At 41.7% G+C, this 19,956-nt stretch overlaps 1 long non-coding RNA gene across 1 annotated transcript; it reads left to right on the plus strand.

Annotated features, from left to right (window-relative positions):
- The first annotated feature begins 1,079 nt into the window (after positions 1 to 1,079).
- Positions 1,080 to 17,917, plus strand: LOC111753129 (uncharacterized). Its single transcript, XR_002787979.2, has 4 exons — positions 1,080 to 2,317; positions 7,951 to 8,124; positions 16,739 to 16,963; positions 17,058 to 17,917. It is a non-coding gene; the product is annotated as an uncharacterized LOC111753129 (long non-coding RNA).
- The last annotated feature ends 2,039 nt before the right edge of the window (positions 17,918 to 19,956 follow it).

Raw genomic sequence — 19,956 nt, forward strand, 5'->3', positions numbered from 1 at the left:
TTTTTACTTTTTTAACAGTTTTACTTTGAGACATAAAGTTTTTATCATAACTTTTTATGGAAATAATGTTGAAACACACGTTGGGCAAAAGAAAAAGTCTTTCTAACACAATATTAAGTGCCATTTCCATGTAGGAATGACTTTTGGTGTTTGTGTAACACTAAACGTCTCTGATGCGGAAGTACTAAGCTACCTAGTTACTGGGCAAAAGTTGTGCTTCTCATCTTCTGTATTATTTTCCTAGGGCTGCCGTAACAAATTACCACACGCCATGTGGTTTATAAGAACAGAAATGTACTCTCTCACAGTTCTGGAGGCTAGAAGTCCAAATCAACATGTTGGCAGGGCCATGCTTTCTCTTAAGGCTCTCAGGGATGATCCTCCCTTGCCTTTTCCAGCTTCTGATGTCTCCTGGTGATCCTTGGCATTCCTTACCTTGTAGATGCATCACTCCAGTCTCTGCCTCCAGCTTCTCCTGGCCATCCTCCGTCTGTGTCTTGAGGTCTGTGTCACTTCTCCTCCATAAGGACACCACACATAGTGAATTAGGGCACACCCTACTCTAGTTAGGAGCCCTGGTGGCACAGTGGTTAAGAGCTCAGGCTGCTAACCAAAAGGTTGGCAGTTGGAATCCACCAGCTGCTCCTTTGAAACCCTATGAGGGTTCTACTCTGTCCTATAGGGTTGCTGTGTCAGAATCGACTTGACAGCGATGCGTTGTTTTTTTTTTTTTTTTTTTGGTCTACTCCAGTAGGAATCCCTGGGTGCTGCAGTCAGTTGAGCACTTGACTACTGGCCGAAAGGTTGGTGGTTGGAACCTACTCGGGGGCATTTGAAAGACAGGCCTGGCAATCTGCTTTCGAAAGGTCCCAGCCTTGAAAATCTACGGAGAAGTCCTACTCTGCACATATGGGGTTGCCATGAGTTAGAATTGACTTGTTGGCAACTAACGACAACTCCTACTACTCCAGTATGACCTCACGTTGATGTAACTGATTAACATCTTCAAAGACCCTGTTTCCAAACAAAGTCATATTCGGAGGTATCAGGGATTAGAACTTTAACATACCTTTTGGACAGGACACAATTCAATCCATAACTCCTTCCTTTGGTGAAAAAAAAGTCTCAGAACTTAAAAATATTTTCTATAAACAAATTCATTTTTTTCTTTAAAGAGGAAGTGAGACTTGAAGAAGTGACATTATGGGAATAAAGGAAGTTAGAAGCTGAAGTCTCAGGAATTGATCGACATCTGACTACAGGGCAACTTGTTCTGCTCAGTGTGACTTGAATTTCAGAAATTTGGGAACTCCGTTTTTTTTGTGGTAAAATATGTATAAAAAAATAGAACCTAAAATTTGCCATCTTCGCCATTTTAAGGGTAAACTCAGTGGCATTAATTACACCCACAAGGTGGTGCAACCATCACCGCCACCTCCTTCCAAAACTTTTCGTCACCCCAAACAGAAACTGCGTCCCCATTAAGCTGGAAGAACACATTATTTTTCAGTTGCAGTCAAATCAATTCCAGCTCATGGTGACTTCCTAAGTGCAGAGCAGAACTGCTGCATAGGGTTTTTTTTTCCAAGACCGTGACCTTTCAGAAGCAGATTGCCCGGCCTGCCTTCTGAGGCACCTCTGGGTGATTTGGAACCACCAGCCTCCCAACTAGTAGTCGAATGTTTAACTGTTTGTGCCCCGCAGCCTTAGAATGTACTGTTTTTTAAATTGATGTTCCTCCCCTCTTCAGTGACTTCCTTTCTTTTTTCTTTATTTGTAAAGCGAAAAGAGACGTTTTATGTGATATATATTCCAAGAGGCAAAAGTAGGAAAGGAACAAGCATACTGCCAAAGCTGTGACTGTCTGAGTCCCAGGAATATTACAGAATAGGCAAAAGTGGGAAAACGGACTAGCATGCTGTTGAAGTCGAAGGATGTTACAGAATCATCAGTATACATTAACATTATAAAATGGGTAAAATTCTTGAAAGCTTCGCCTTTTCAGAGATTCGCTAAAAACTGCTAAATCACCATGATTCTGCATTTTGAATTTTCTTTCTTATTAGTCATTGGTATGTTGTTGTTGTTGTTAGGTGCTGTTGAGTCAGTTCCAACTAATAGCGACCCTATGCACAACAGAACGAAACACTGCCCAGTCCTGAGCCATCCTTACAATCATTGTTATGCTTGAGCCCATTGTTGCAACCACTGTGTCAGTCCACCTCGTTGAGGGTCTTCCTCTTTTCCCGTGACCCTGTACTCTGCCGAGCATGATGTCCTTCTCCAGGGACTGATCCCTCCTGACAACATGTCCAAGGTATGTAAGATGCAGTCTCGCCATCCTTGCTTCTAAGGAGCATACTGGTTGTGCTTCTTCCAAGACAGATTTGTTCTTTCTTCTGGCAGTCCACGGTATATTCGATATTCTTCGCCAACACCACAATTCAAAGCCCTCAATTCTTCGGTCTTCCTTATTCACTGTCCAGCTTTCACATGCATATGATGCGATTGTAAATACCATGGCTTGAGTCAGGCTCACCTTTGTCTTCAAGGTGACATCTTTGCTCTTCAACACTTTAAAGAGGTCCTCTGCAGCAGATTTGCCCAATGCAATGCGTCTTTTGATTTCTCGACTGCTGCTTCCACGGCTGTTGATTGTGGATCCAAGTAAAATGAAATCCTTGACAACTTCAATCTTTTCTCCGTTTATCATGGTGTTGCTCCTTGGCCCAGTTGTGAGGATTTTTGTTTTCTTTACATTGAGGTACAATCCATACTGAAGGCTGTGGTCTTTGATCTTCATTAGTAAGTGCTTCAAGTCCTCTTCACTTTCAGCAAGCAAGGTGGTGTCATCTGCATAATGCAGGTTGTTAATGAGTCTTCCTCCAATCTTGATGCCCCGTTCTTCCTCATATAGTCCAGCTTCTCGGATTATTTGCTCAGCATACAGATTAAACAGGTATGGTGAAAGAATACAACCCTGATGCACACCTTTCCTGACTTTAAACCAATCAGTATCCCCTTGTTTTGTACAAACAGCTGAGTCTTGATCTATGTAAAGGTTCCTCATGAGCACAATTAAGTGTTCTGGAATTCCCATTCTCCATGATGTTATCCGTAATTTGTTAGGATCCACACAGCCGAGTGCCTTTGCATAGTCAATAAAACACAGGTAAACATGCTTCTAGTATTCTCTGCTTTCAGCCAGGATCCATCTGACATCAGTAATGATATCCCTGGTTTCATGTCCTCTTCTGAAACCAGCCTGAATTTCTGGCTGCAGCTGTTTTTGAATAATCTTCAGCAAAGTTTTGCTTGCATGTGATATTAATGATATTGTTCTATAATTTCCATATTTGGTTGGATCACCTTTCTTGGGAATAGGCATAAATATGGATCTATTCCAGTCAGTTGGCCAGGAAGCTGTCTTCCATATTTCTTGGCATAGATGAGTGAGCACCTCCAGCGCTGCATCTGTTTGTTGAAACATCTCAACTGATATTTCATCAATTCCCGGAGCCTCGTTTTTTGCCAATGCTTCAGAGCAGCTTGGACTTCTTCCTTCAGTATCATTGGTTTCTGATCATATGCCACCTCTTGAAATGGTTGAACATCAACTAATTCTTTTTGGTATAATGATTCTGTGTATTCTTTCCATCTTCTTTTGATGCTTTCTGCGTCGTTTAATATTTTCCACATAGAATCTTTCACTATTGCAACTCGAGGCTTGAATTCTCCCTTTAGTTCTTTCAGCTTGAGAAACACTGAGCGTGTTTTTTCCCTTTTGGTTTTCCATCTCCAGCTCTTTGCACATGTCATTATAATACTTTACTTTGTCTTCTCGAGATGACCTTTGAAATCTTCTGTTCAGTTCTTTTATTTCATCAATTCTTCCTTTTGTTTTAGCTGCTCGACGTTGGAGAGCAAGTTTCAGAGTCTCCTCTGACATCCATCTTGGTCTTTTCTTTCTTTCCTGTCTTTTCAATGACCTCTTCCTTTATTCATGGATGATGTCCTTGATGTCATTCCACAATTCGTCTGGTCTTCAGTCACTAGTGTTCAATGTGTCAAATCTATTCTTCAGATGGTCTCTAAATTCAAGTGGGATGTACTCAAAGTCATACTTTGGCTCTTGTGGACTTGCTCTGATTTTCTTCAGTTCCAGCTTGAACTTGCACGTGAGCAATTGATGGTCTGTTCCACAGTCAGCCCCTCGCCTTGTTCTGACTGATGATATTGACTTTTCCATCATCTCTTTCCACAGATGTAGTCAGTTTGATTTCTGTGTGTTCTATCTGGTGAGGTCTATGTGTATAGTTGCCGTTTATGTTGATGAAAGAAGGTATTTGCAATGAGGAAGTTGTTGGTCTTGCAAAATTCTATCATTCGATCTCCGGCATTGTTTCCATCACCAAGGCCATATTTTCCAACTACTGATCCTTCTTCTTTGTTTCCAGCTTCCGCATTCCAATCGCCAGTACATATCAATGCATCTCGATTGCATGTTCAATCAATTTCAGACTGTAGCAGCTGTTAAAAATCTTCTATTTCTTCATCTTTGGCCCTAGTGGTTGGTGCATAAATTTGAATAATAGACGTATTAAGTGGTCTTCCTTGTAGGCGTATGGATATTATCCTATTGCTGACAGCATTGTACTTCAGGATAGATCTTGAAACATTCTTTTTGATGATACATTCAACACCATTCCTCTTCAAGTTGTCATTCCCAGCATAGTAGGATTGTCCAATTCAAAATGGCCGATCCCAGTCCATTTCACCTCACTAATGCCTGGGATATCGATGTTTATGTGTTCCATTTCATTTTTGACGATTTCCAATTTTCCTAGATTCATACTTCGTACTTTCCACGTTCCGATTATTAATGGATGTTTGCAGCTGTTTCTTCTCATTTTGAGTTGTGCCACATCAGTGAATGAAGGTCCCAAAAGCTTTACTCCATCCATGTCATTAAGGCCAACTCTACTTTGAGGAGGCAGTTGTTCCCCGGTCATCTTTTGAGTGCCTTCCAAGCTGGGGGGCTCATCTTCCAGCACTATATCAGACAATGCCCTGCCGCTGTTCATAAGGTTTTCACTGGCTAACGCTTTTCAGAAGTAGACTGCCAGGTCATTCTTCCTAGTCTGTCTTAGTCTGGAAGCTCAGCTGAAACCTGTCCTACATGGGTGACCCTGCTGGTATCTGAATACCAGTGGCATAGCTTCCAGCATCACAGCAACATGCAAGCCCCCACAGTATGACAAACTGACAGGCATGTGGTGGGTCATTGGTATAGGCTTCAGTAGTGACAGTCAGGAGGCTCTTCATTGATCCAACAAATCTTACTGTTACCAAGCGCTGATCTGACACAAAAGGTCCTTGTCTTTTCCTGAGTAAGAATACAGGTGAAAGACAAACTTTATCTTCAGCAAGCTTTATTTTGCTTGAGTCAAGCAAACTGAGTCGGTGGTGGACTAATCCTCTCCAAAAGGCTGACTTGGAAAGGGAAGCAAGGCTAGGGTTTATATAGGTTTTGTGGAGACAATAGAGTAATGAATATTTAGGGGGCTGCTTTCAAGGGGCAGGTATTTCTCAGGATGGAGGTGTGTGTTAATTAGGTTGCCTGCACATCTGGAATCTAAGATGGAACCCGCTGGTTTTCAAGATGGAGTCCTCTCGGCAGCCCTTGGCATCACTTATTATGGGACATAGCGCAAGCTCACTGATCTTCGGCACTACATCGCCATCTCCGGAGAGCTAAGGAAGGTTAAACAGTGGTCATGCGGAGCCTGTAAAGGGGGAAGAAACTAGAAAAACACTAAGAAGGAGATAGTAATTCACAGGTTGTTGCAACCTTATCTTACGTTGACAGGGTATGATTACTGTTTACGCAACTTCTAGATGGTAATCTTTTAAATGCTCTTTTGTTCCACCAGCACAGTTAACCCTGTATCATTACTATTCACTTAATGCTAAAAGAAAAAGATAACGGTGGAAAATACGTGGACCTTTTGTGCTGTTTATGATTTGTTTATGTGAAAGCTTCCCTGAAAGATGTTTTCCAAGGTAGTCCTAACAACAACAACAAAAAAAAACCAACCTGTTGCCATCAAGTGGATTCCAACTTACAGCGACCCAATGGGACAGAGTAGAACTGCCCCATAGGGTTTCCAAGAAGCGGCTGGTGGATTCAAACTGCCTACCTTTTGGCAGTCCAACTCTTAATCACTACGCCACCAGCACTTTGAGATTGTCCTAACTATTGCCTTTATACCTCAGGGCCCAGTTGATGTGCCCTTGTGAGTCCTTGTGGGTCCTTGTGAGTCCAGGTCCAGCTGGGTCACATTCTAGGACAGGGAATAAAGGCTCCAATATTATCTCCTAAATCATCCCTTCCTTTTGATCAGAGATTGGAGATAAGACATTGATGATCAATACCTGGACTTAGTCAGTGTCCTAGATGGTGGCCATGGCAAGATCTTTAAACTCATGGCATTGGTTTTCTACCAGATACCATCTGGTTCTTTACCAGCATCTTAAGTAAAAGCAATGTTCTCATCAATCACGTTGCTGAAGTGAGCAGGCTCAATGTACATCAACATTTTAGCCTGAGGCTTTCTTTTGCTTTTTAAGTGTGTAAGGCAATAGAAGATAAGTTTTATTATGCCTAATACTATTAGGATGCAGACTAAGAATATTACTATTCCTTGCCATAATGATCTAGCCCATGTACTTATTTCTCACGAAAAGCAACCAAATAAATCTGGTGTTTGTGAGGGTGTCACCATGTGTAACTAAGTAGCTTGCTTTCTAATCCTGTGTATATCCTGTTTACAGCACAGACTATACCCTCCTGGGCTAATAAAAAACCTAAGGCTATTTTGTTATCTCATGTCACTTTTGCTAACGAGGTCAGAGATTGCTGTTGTCCCTCCATCCAACTAGCAACTTCATCTGCTAGTTGTCCCATAGTGACTGATAAATTTCTTAAACATCTCTCTAATTCAGCTATACCATAAGTAGGAATAAAACTTCTTAGAAGTGACTAACCCCACCCTGAGGGTTGGACCAATGGGTTTTCTTCTGACTTTCATTTTACTCACTGTCAGTTGGAAGGGGATGATCTAAACTAGGACAGTTGAATCCACCACACAAAAACATGTATTTAAAAGGAGCACACAAAGTTTATCTAGAGAAAACAGAAGGTATAGAAAAATTGGCATGTACCAAACAAGTTTCCATTAGAGAATACATGATTAGCAAGATAAAACAGGGTAGACCTTTCCTGTTGGAGGTCTTCAGTCAATCTATTTAAACATACTAAGTGTTCTTCCCAAGGGCAAGCTGCCCTTCCTTGGTTTACCTGTTAACAGTCTTGGGAGTGACTTCCTTTCTCTATGAATATTCTCATAGTACTGTTTCTTGTTTTTATTATTGAGGTTAAATTCACGGAACATACAATCAACCATTTTAAAGAGTAATATTCAATGGCATTTAGTGGATTTAAAAGTTGTGCAACCCTTGCCTTGCTCTAACTTCAAAACTTTTTCATTATTTAGACCACCCTGCACTTAAGTAATCACTCCCACTACTCCCCTCCACCCTCTCCCTGGCGACCATTAGTCTGCATTCTGTCTCTATGGATTTACCTATTCCGGATACTTCATATCAATGGAATCATAGAGCATGAGACCTTTTGTGCCTGTCTTCTTCCACTTAGCTAACATTTTTGAGGTTCATCCAAGCTGTAGCATGTATCAGCACTTCATTCATTTTTATGGCTGAATGATATCCCATTGTATATACATACCACAATTTGTTTATCCATTCACCTATTAAAGAATATTTGAGTTGTTTACATCATTTGGCCATTAAGAATAGTGCTGCTGTAAACATTCGTGTATAAGTTTCTGTGTGAACATATGTTTTCATTTCTCTTGGATATGTACCTAGGAAAGGAATTGCTGGATCATATGGTAGTTCTGCCTGGTCATGCAGAGGGTCATAGACAAAGAGGGAACCCCTCCATGAAATGAATCAACACGGTGGCTGCGACAATGCAAACTATTGTGAGGATGGGCTCCATTTCACACAGAGCCAACTTGTCAACAACTAACAACAACAAAGGTAATTCTATGTTTAAACTTTTGAGGAACTGCCAAACTGTTTCCTAGTGTTTTCCACAGTGGCTGCCCCTTGTACAGTAATGTACGAGGGTTCCTATTCCTCCACACCCTCACCAGCATTGTTATTTTCTTTTTGGGAGTTTGTTTGTTTGTTTGTTTCATAGCCATCCCAATGGCTGTAAAGGGGTGTCTCATGGTGGTTTTCATTTCTTTTTCCTTAATGACCAATGATTTTGAGCAGCTTTTCACGTACCTCTGAGCCTTTCTCACATCCGATTTAGAGAAATGTCTACTCAAGTCAATTGTCAGTTTTTAAATTGGACCTTTCATTGTTATTTCTAGTATAAATCTCACAATGGCATTTGCTTATATTGTAAACTAAATTGTGTTTGGACTATTAATAGGGAACATAATGTTTTCAATTTAAATTGAATCTATGAAACTAGAGAAGAAAGAAATTACATTGATATGAGTCAGGATAGGCTAAGTTATGCTGCAGAAACAAGTGAACCTCAAAATCTCAGTGGCTTCAAAGTTTCACTTCTTACCCACGAGAAGTTCACTGTAGGCCCTCAAGGTGGTGGGGGGACAGGGGGAGGTGGGTTGGATGGTGAGCTAGGCTGCCAGGGCCTTCCCTGTCTTGTAGCTATGCCAGCTGGAACTTGTAACCATTTTGGTAGTCTCAGCAGGGCACGAAAGACCAGAATATACAGCAGGGGCTTTTCTACCCTCACTCTTCAGCCAGTCCTGCTCACATTCCTTGGGTCAGAGCTGGTCACGTGATCCCACCTGACTACAAGGGGGCAAGGAAGTGTGGCTTCCTTTACGTCAAGGAAGGAAAATAACCACGTTCTGGTGAGCACCGTGTCTACTTCATTCTTATCTCATGCTTCGTAGATACAGTGATCCTTCGTTCATCCATGCAACATTATTTATTGGGTACCTACCATGTGCAGGCCCTATTCTAGGCATTGATCATAGTTCAAAGACTTTATTAAATGGCTGCACTCCACAAAGGAGTTCTGTTAACTGAGACAATACCAAGCTCTGCCTTTTTATTGCTCACTAGAATAGAAAATATAAACTTGAAGAACAGAGACAAAAATCTGTTTCCTGACACATAGGTGCTATATACCCAGAAGATGTTGTAAATCAGAAGTACATCAGAGAATACTTAATTTTTTTTTTTTTAAACTAATATCCAGATGACCTTTGGAGTGAGACACATCAGGTTCCAGTCCTAGATCACCACTTACTGTGTAACTTCACTAAACCCCGGTTGCCTACTTTGTAAAATTAATAAAATAAGGTGGAAACAACCCAAGTGCCCATCAGCAGATGAATGGAGTGTGGGTCTTCATATGCAATGGATTAGTATACACCCATAAAGACAAATGAAGTCCTGATACATGCTACAGCAAGGATGAAGCTTGAAAACATTATGCTGAGTAAAATCAGACACAAAACGACAACTGTTGTATGATCCCACTTATATGAGGTGTCTGGAATAGGCAAATTCATAAAGACAGAATGTTGACACTAGGTCACCAGAGACTTGGGGGAGCAGGGAGTGGGGAGTTATTGCTGACAGGGTTCTGAGTTTCTGTTTGAGGTGATGAAAAAGTTTTGGAAATGGATAGCGGTGTTGGTTACACGACACGAATGTAACTAATGCCATTAAATTATACACTTAAAATGACTAAAATGGTAAATTTTATGTTATATGAATTAACACATAAGGCATCCTGGTAGCACAGTGATTAAGCGCTCAGCTGCTAACCAAAAGATTGGCAGTTCGAACTCACCAGCCACTCCATGGAAGAACTATGTGGCAGTCTGCTTCCATAAAGATCACAGCCTTGGTGTGGGGACCGTGGTCTCGGGGAATATCTAGCTCAATTGTCGTAACATAATTTATAAAGAAAATGTTATACATTCTACTTTGATGAGTAGTGTCTGGGGTCTTAAAAGCTTGTGAGCCATTGTCTAAGATACTCCACTGGTCCCACTCTGTCTGGGGCAAGGAAGAATGAAGAAAACCAAAGACACAAGGGAAAGATTAGTCCAAAGGACTAATGGACCACAGCTACTCTAGCTTCACCAGGCCGAATCCAGTACAACTAGGTGGTGCCTGGCCACCACCACTGACTGCTCTGATAGGGATCATAATAGAGGATCCCAGACAGAGCTGGGGAAAAATGTAGAACAAAATTCTAACTCACAAAAAAAGACCAGACTTGCTGGCCTGACAGACTGGAGAAACCCTGAGAGTATGGCCCCTGGACACCCTTTTAGCTAAGTAATGAAGTCACTCCTGAGATTCCCCCTTCAGCCAAAGATTAGACAGGCCCATAAAACAAAACCAAACTAAACAGGCCCACCAACCCAGGGACGAGGACGAGAAGGCAGGAGGGGGACAGGAAAGCTGGTAACGGGAAACCCAAGGTCAAGAAGAAGAGAGTGTTGACATGTGGTAGCATTGGCGACAAATGTCACAAAACAATATGTGTATTACTTGTTTAATGAGAAGCTAGTTTGCTCTGTAAACCTTCATTTAAAGTACAACACAAAAAATTTAAAAAATATATAAAAAGATGACAGCCTTAGAAACCCTGTGAGACAGCTCTACTCTGTCTTATATGGTCGCTAATAAAAAATGAATAAAATAATATGACTTACCTCAGAGAACAGCTGCAAGGATCAAATGAGGCAATGCACAAAAAGTATACACAGTACCTGGCACACAGAATGTACTCTATATATGTGTAACACACAAATAATTTCTAATTGAAGTTAAATAATTTTAAAATAACATAAAAATGGAATTGCTAGGAAGCTTCCTGCCCACCTATCTGCTGGCCTTCCTTCTTTCCTGAATCATTTAGTTCACAAGCCATTGAGTGGGGAACAAGCAAGATAGCTGCCCATATCTGGGCGCCTGGCACAGGGCGTTGGAGCTTAAGCAGGAGTAGGAAGGCATCTGGAAGGGGGATGGCAGCAATGACTGCAGGCCAGTTACTTACAGGGGCATCGATCCAATGTGTAAACATATTGAGAAAAACAGGAACTAGGTTTCTCACTGTCAGAGAAGGAAGTTAGAAATATAGAAGAGAAAAAAACACCAGAATGAATCGTGTGGTGTTAGACTGAAACTGGAAGTATGGGTAGAAACTCATGGTTTTTAATACACAAAGATAAGAACTAAATGTTGGATGTGTGCGTGTGTGTGTCTGTGTGCACGTGTTTTCTAGCTCTGTTTTATGGGGTAAGACTGTGCCTGAGAGCAGTGATACCCCAATAACAATGTGTACACCTAGTCTAGATCTTTGTTTCTAAATATCATTCTCTGCAAAAAGGAACCAGGGATCCTGGAGAAATGCCTGATTCTGGGGCTGAGGCAGAAAAATACAAGATGCATCTAGAACATTCTGTTGTGCCAAAAAGTAGGGAAGGGCCCAATAAATGGTAAAACCAAGCCAAACCCGTTACTATCAAGCCAGTTCCGACTAATAGCAACCCTATAGGACAGAGTAGAACTGCCCCATAAGGTTTCCTGATAGATTTGAACTGCTGCCCTTTTGGTTAGCAGCCGTAGCTCTTAACCACTACACCACCAAGGTTTCCCAAGAAATGATAGGACATGTTAAGAGGACACAGAAAACAGCTTGATGGGCTGCATACTGGATAAATCTGGGATTGTGTAAGCATCAAAATAAGTAATTATGGTAAGAGATTATAGCCCACTAAATAAAATAGGGATCGTAAGCCCTGGTGGTGCAACAGTTAAGTGCTCAGCTGTTAATTGAAAGGTTGATGGTTCGAACTCACCCAGCAACTCTGTAGGAGAAAGACCTGGCAATCTGCTCCTGTAAAGATTACAGGCAAGAAAACCCTATGGCACACTTCTAGTCTGTCACATGGGGTGGCTATGAGTTGGAACTGCCTCGATGGTACACAACAACAACATAACTGATACAATGAAATGAAAGAATAAGTAAATGGGGAAAAAAGAAAGCTTTTCTTTACAGTAAAATGCCAACTAATAAGTGTACTAGGGATAACAATTAGAAAATCACTACTTCATGACATAAAAAAAAAATTTGACAATATAGCGATTGTAAATTCAGCCAACAAACTTCAATGGATGCTACAACTGGTAGGTGAAAGTTTGATGAGGACTGGGATATTTTTAGTCTCCAAAGTACCTTCTCACACAATTCAAATCAATTATAAAAAGAAAAATTACCACATTTTAATCACATGGTCAAAGTTAATAACACCTGTTGTAAGACAAACTGGCATCGTGTACCACCTGAGAAGGTGTAATGATGAATCCACCAAGATTTCTGTCATGTTCCTGCCAAAGACCATAACCAGAATTTAATCATGAGGAAACACCAGGCAAAGCCAACTGGAAGGATGTCTATAAAATAACTGGCCTGTAAGATGGAAGAATTGATGCATTCAAACTGTGGTGTTAGCCAAGAATATGGAATATACCATGGACTGCCAAAAGAATGAACAAATCAATCGTAGAAGAAATGCAACCAGAATGCTCCTTAGAAGCAAGAAAGGCAAGACTTCGACTTGCTGACTTTGGACGCGTCATCAGGAAAGACCAATCGCTAGAAAAGGACATCATACCTGCCAAAGTAGAGGGTCAGTGAAAATGACTGAAACCCTCAAGGAGTGAAACCCTCAATGAGATAAATTGATACGATAGCCACAATGGACTCAAACATACCAATGATCATGAAGCTGGCAAAACACCGAACAAGGAACATTTCGTTCTGCTGTGTGTAAAGTTGCAGTGAGTTGTAGTTGACTTGACAGTGGGTAACAGCAACAGCAACCTTTAAAAGCAGCAAGGTCGTGAGGTCTTGAAATTCATTCCCCCTGCCCCATTGCTTATCAAAGCTCACGATCTCCAAAGCTTAGTTACTGGAGTGCGAATTTAAGGATTTTAATACAGGGGATATGTTTTTGGCAGTGCTTGGTCACTATACCATCCTGCGTGAAATGGCAGGAAATTGTTTTGACACTACATTTATCAATGTGACAATGTCATGAGTCCTCAATTTCCACAGTCTATAATTTGTTTTGGGCATGGGTCATGACTTCAAATAAGGTTATTTTCCTCTTTCTTCATATAGTTTTTTCTTTTTCTTTTTTTTTAATCCTAATGCCTACTCATACATTTACTCTTTCATTTTCTATACTTTTTCTATAGCGGGGTTTCTGATCTTCTCACTTCTTTTGAATACAGACATTTATTATAAACAGGTGCACACATTCATTTCATTATGTCTGCTAGTATAGTTATGACTGAGCATTAATGTGTTATTTCATCATAAATTATTTTCCTTTCATTCCTAATATAACAAGGACATTACATTGTTTTTAAATTACGTGTGTAGGTAGATGGTTGTATGTGTGAATTTTTTTGCTGGATAGCAGAGGGAACATTATACAATATTTGTCATGAGAAGGGGGTAGGTCTTGGGTCTGATAAGGACAAGAACCTGTGCTCTAATATAAATAACTAATTGTCATATGGATTGAATTGTGTCCCCCGTAAATACGGATTCAATTCCTGACCCTTGTACCTGTGGATGTGATCCTGTTTAGAAAGAGGGGGTTCTTTTGTCATGTTAATGAGGACATGCCCGTGTAGGGTGGATCCTAACCCCATCTGAGTGCTGTCCTTACACAGGAGAACAGATACAGAGAGACTGAGGAAGGATACCATGTGACACTGCAGCTTCAAGCCAAGGAATGCTTGAGCTACTGGAAATAGAGAGGAAGACAGTTCCCCTGTCTTTCAAGGAACACCAAGGATCGCCAGCAGACGCTGGACACTGGTAAAGAGTCTCAGAGGAAATCAACCTGGCCAAGACCCTGATTTGGACTTTTAGCCTCTAGAACTGTGAGAAAATACATTTGTGTTCTTTGAAGCCACCCAGTTGTGGTATTTCTGTTGCAGCAGTACTAGGGAACTAAGACAGGTGGCTAGGACGATCTGAGGGGCACTGTGAAGAGAGGAACAAAGATGCTGGGGCCTCCTGTTGAAAAACCTGAGGGACAGCTGAGAGAATCGATGATGTCAAGTTTCAAGCAGCCTCAACCATTGGTCCTCAAATGCCTAAAGGTCAATCTGGCAGACTGAGGTATAGGCTGGCCAGGTTAGCCCCAGAGGACAGAAATTTGGTCAGTGGGGAAATTTTCAGAGAGGCAGATTTTAGCTCGATAGAGGGAATAATCTGCTCTCAGTTAAGTCTTCCCCAAATAGAATCATCATCTTCTCCTCCCCTCCTACCATCACTAAAGGTGTTCAGACAGATGCTGGCTGCCGTAGAGGTGGTGAGTCTAGGATGGCATCCATCTGGACCCACCTGAGACAGGGTTGTGGAAGCTGGAGGTATTGGCTCTGGAAAAAGGTTGCTGAGGTCCATATTCTGGGCTTGCAGCCCCCTATAGGTTGACAGTGGAATAATGTGATTTCTCTGTGCCTCAGTTTACTTGTATGTATAATGAAAATTATAATAATACCTTTCTCAGAGGGCTCTTGTGGCATAGACCAAGTACTCAATAAGTGTCAGCTACTTCTATTAATAGGAGTCCCTGGGTGGTGCAAATGGTTAAAGAACTTGACTGCTAACTGAAAGGTTGGAGGTTCAAGTTCACCCAGAGGCACCTCAAAAGAAAGGCCTGGCAATCTACCTTGGAAAAATCAGCCATTGAAAGTCCTATTGCACACCATTCTACTCTGTCATGCACGAGGTTGCCATAAGCCAGGGTCAACTTGATGGCAACTGGTTTACCAGTTTATTTCAGTCTTTTTATCAGTCTTTATCAGGAACCCCAGAGCAAAACAGAAATAAGAAACAGAGAGTCCTAAGAACTTTCCACTTCCTTTTTGAGACCCAGTTACATTTTTACCCCTGGGTTCCATGAAACTTTCCTGTATTCTTACATGACAGTTCCTTTTGTTGTTGTTTTATAAGCTAATTTAACTTAGTTTCAGTTACTTGAAACCAAAGAAACTTGACTAATATAGATCAAGAAAACCTAAAATAACCATTGAAAACAGGGCTAGGAAATTAACAAGAGCTGACTGACAGTACTGGTGTTTTGGGGTCAATGTCACGGCAGACCCTCTGCTTGCTTGGGGGACCCTCTATGAAGGGCCTTCTGTGAATTTGAATATACACCCCAATATGCACACTTGCGATACTGTTGCAGAGTAGAGGGGAGAAACCATATCCCAGAAGGTGGGGGAATTTCCACTAACTGCTGGGTGAATGAGGTTGGGTTGAAAATTACCCTGTGAACCATCCCAGGGCTCTGGACCAGCTCAGAAATGGATGGTCGGAAGAAGCGAGGGAGAGGCTCTGACTCACTTCCACCAGCGTTCTTATTAATTGTTTGAGAACACTTCACTAAGCATGCCAGCTTGGCATTCATATGTAAAAGTAATACAGCTAGTCAAATCTGCCAAGCTCAAAAAGTATACTATAATACACCTTCCTGAAAACATCATGCAAAATACCTGGGGAAGAATGTGGGGAGAACGCCGGAATTCTCAGAACCAGCAGAAGGCTGGAGGACTTGCCTGGGGTGACAGCAACCAAAGCAGCTCCTTCGTGGTTCTCATGTCCTGATCTTGTGCAGACCCTGGGTGGCACAAACCGTTAAGCACTTGGCTACTAGTGGAAAGGTGCCTCGGAAAACAGTAAGCTATCTGCTTCCTTAAACACCCTTCAGAGCAGTTATATTCTGCACACGTGGGGTCACTATAAATCAGAATTGACTCTAAGGCAATTAACAACAACAATATGCTGATCCTATTTATGGTGGGGTCAAACCACTTCTTACAATTCCCATTCAAAGTGTTCTCATGAAAGTGTACACTGTTGCCCATTAGCTCTGCTGAAACTTCTGGGAGTGCGTCTTCCCTTCGTTTGTGCCTTCCTCTATCAGATCCAGGGTCCTGGCGAAAGTATCCAAGTGACAGAGCCCAGGGTTGGGAGGGAGACTGGGGATCCCACCCCGCGCTCCTAGGGTAAGAAGCAGTGCTCTGTGCCCCATCAATTCTATTCAGAGAGTAGGATACCCCAGAAGTAGGAAGGGGAACTAGCTGCTGCACAGTCTAAAAAAAAAAAGATAAATATTTGACATATAGTATAAATAACCAAAAAATTATTTTTTCCTTCAAAGGAATTTTAAGTTCAGCAGCAAATGCCCAGTGAGATTTAGGGACTGTGAGTCATATTAGCCTAGCTTTGTGACTGTATTCGTCGGTCCCAGAGCTCCTCTGCCCCAACACCTTCCATGTTCTGGCTTTTCTGTGTTGGGTGATGTGAGATTGTGTGTTGACTTGGCTGGGCCATGATTCTCAGTGTTTACATGTGATCACTCCCATGATGGGATCTGCAATGAGTAGGCAATCAGTCAAAAAGGAGTTTTCTTGGGGGTGTGACCTGCATCCCAATATAAGCAGACATTCTGGCTTTTTGCTTAGATCCTGTGGCTGCCTCCTGTTGGTCTGACCTCCAGTTCTTGGGACTTGAGCTATCAGCTTATCTGCTGATCTTGGTATTTGTCCATCTTCACAGCCTGTGAGCAGAGCATTGCTCTCCTGCCTGCTGATCTCGGATTCGCCAGCCCTTGCAGCTACGTGAATCAGGACAAGCCTTGCAGTCTTACTTGTTGATCTTGGGATTCATGGATATTCACAACCTGTGAGCAAGAGCCCTGCCTTCTGACCTGCTGATCTTGGGTTCACCAGCCCTTTCAGCTACGTGAATTGGGAGGAGCCTCTATCCTAATCCATGGACTTGGTATGTTCCAGCCTCTACAATCGCATGAGCTGTTTCTTTGATTTAAACCTCTGTATACATATATTTATATGCCTTACTGGTTTTGCTTCTCTAGAGAACCCAGCCTAAGACAGGAGACTTCATCGCAACCTACCCAATACCCAAGCCAGGAACCTGGGCTTCATTCCTGACTTCTCTACATACGGTCAGTCACAAGTCATATCACCCCAAATGTCCCTCTTCTCTACCCCTATGGCCACCATCCTGACCACAGTTCTCATCGCCTCTTGCCTGAATTATTACCTGAACCTCCTCTCTGGTCTTTTCTACCATATTTCCCTCTCTAAACCACTCATATACCATGGACTACCTAAAGAATGAACAAATCTGTCTTGGAAGAAGTACAACCAGAATGCTCCTTAGAAACAAGGATGGCAAGACTATGCCTCACATACTTTGGACATGTTATCAGGAGGGATCAGTCCCTGGAAAAGGACATCATGCTTGGTAAAATAGATGGCCAGCAAAAAAGAGGAAGACCCTCAATAAGACAGATTGACACAGTGACTGCAACAATGGGCTCAAGCATAGCAACAACAGTGAGGATGGTGCAGGACTGGGCAGTGTTTCATTCTGTTGTACATAGGGTTGCCATGAGTTGGAACTGATTAGATGGCACCTAAAAATAACAACAACAAACCATCCTCAACCTGCCTCCAGAGTTGACTTTCTAAAATACAACACAGCGCTCTGCTGTCTAAGCCTTGCTTGTCTGTCTCCACATGGGTTCCCAAGTGTGGAAACAGCTGATACCTGCTCCAGCTTGCAGACACACAGAACCCTTGACATGATTTGCTAATGTTTGGTGAGAATATTGCAGATAGACCTGCTAGGGTACACTGTATCCCACCATAAATGCAGACAGAGTGCATGAAACAGAAAGTTCCAAACTGCAGAATTTTAAATAAATCTATTTTTCCCATCCAAGAAAGTAAAATAAAGCTTAGATTTACTCTACTTTTTGGTAAGTGTCTTTCTGGGTAAAACTTAGATTCATTTTGCCTGTTTTTTTTTTTTATAGCCCCCGTTGACTATAATACCTAAATAATACATTATTTAGATATTATTTAAATAGGGTTATTATCTAAAAATATGCTTATGTTACCCTACCAGCCAATGTACCGCCCGTCTGTCAGTGGAGGCTTGCATATTGCTCTGATTCTGAACAGATTTCATGGAGCTTCCAGGCTTAGATGGACTAGGAAGAAAAGCCTGGTGATCTACTTTCAAAAATCAATCAGTGATAATTCTATAGATCACAAGGATCCAATCCACAACCAAACTTGTGGATGGCACAGGCAGCATTAGGGTCTATTGTTCACGAGGCCGCACGAGTTGGGGCTATCTTAGTTACCTAGCACGGCCATAACAGAAATACCACAAGTGGATGGCGTCAACAAACAGAAGTTTATCCTTTCACAGTTTAGTAGGCTAGGAGTCCAAATTCGAGGTGTCAGCTCCAGGGGAAACCTTTCTGTCTCTGTCGGCTCTGGAGGAAGGTTCCTTGTCATCAATCTTCCCCTGGACTAGGAGGTTCTCAGGGCAGGGACCCCAGGTCCAAAGGGCACACTCTTCTTCTGGCACTACTTTCTTGGTGGTATGAAGTCCCCCTGTCCTTCTGCTTGCTTCTGTCTTTTATATCTCAGAAGAGATTGGCTTAAACACAATCTAATATTGTAGATTGAGTCCAGCCTCATTAACAAAACTGCCACTAATCCCATCTCACTAACATCACAGAGAGAGGATTTGCAACACATGGGAAAATCACATCAGAGGACAAAATGGTGGAGAATCACACAATTTTGGGAATCGTGGCATAGCCAAATTGATATACATATTTTTGGGGGACACAGTTCAATCCATAACAGGAGCCAACTCAATGGCAGCTACCCACAGAAGGAACAAAAACAACTCTATCATTTCATGTATTCATTCACACAGAGGCGCAATCATTCAGCAAAGCTTTATTGAGTGTCTGCACTTGTCAGGTGTTGAAAACACAAGACGTGTAAGCAAAGGCCCCTGTTTTATAGTTCAGCCCACGCACCAATTTCTCCTGGCTGCCAGCCTGGTAGTGAGGTAAACGCCTGCCACAGTCATAGGTACCCTCCCCACTGGTAGCCTGTGAGTTGAAAGCTGTTATTTGAACATGTTATTAAAACTCCACATACAAGAAAATGAATAGAAGTATTTCTTCCCTTTCATCAGACTACTAACAAGAAGGAGAAACAGCCAAAATAGCGTTAGCCTTGACCTGAGCTGCTCCATAACTATTCATCATTTTAAAAAGAAAAATAAAAAGGCATCTCTTTTCCTTGGCTTGTTTTTCTTCTCTGTATGGTAAATCCATCCGCTCAGTTTTATTGTCTCCTTTATTTCTTCCTCCGTTTCTGCATATGCCAAAGGTTACTGAGTCACTTATCTTCAACAGATGTAACAGTTTACTCAGACTCTCCAAACTATTTGATAATTGTGGAGAGATGCACATTTGTGAAACATTACTCCACGGGTGTAAATCTGGCTGTGCAACATTTAGGAGATAAAAAAATAAAGAAAACATCCTAAAGCCTCTCTTTAAATACCCACATGGTACACAACTCTAAAAAGAATCTCATTTTTCTAAAATATAAAGCAAACACCCGTGTCCTGCTTCTTACCAAATAGTCTTAAAGTCGAGTAAAAACCGGCAGCTGGTAGCAACCAAACCAAACATTCTGTTTGTTTGGATGTAGTCAGAACTGGATGATTTAAATGAATTGCCAAACATTTATTTCCTTTCTGGAATATAAACGCAGAATAACACGGCAACGGAGCATCTGGATGATTTGGAAATTGGAACAACTACAGTTTTTGGACCCAATATCCTTCATATGTCAATCTCAACAAAATATCTTCTTTGGATCCTTATGCACTGGCAAATCCCAGCACAGTGTTTGCAAAAATGCTATTAATAA

This window comes from Loxodonta africana, chromosome 1 (genome assembly GCF_030014295.1).
Source record: "Loxodonta africana isolate mLoxAfr1 chromosome 1, mLoxAfr1.hap2, whole genome shotgun sequence".
NCBI lineage: Eukaryota > Metazoa > Chordata > Mammalia > Proboscidea > Elephantidae > Loxodonta > Loxodonta africana.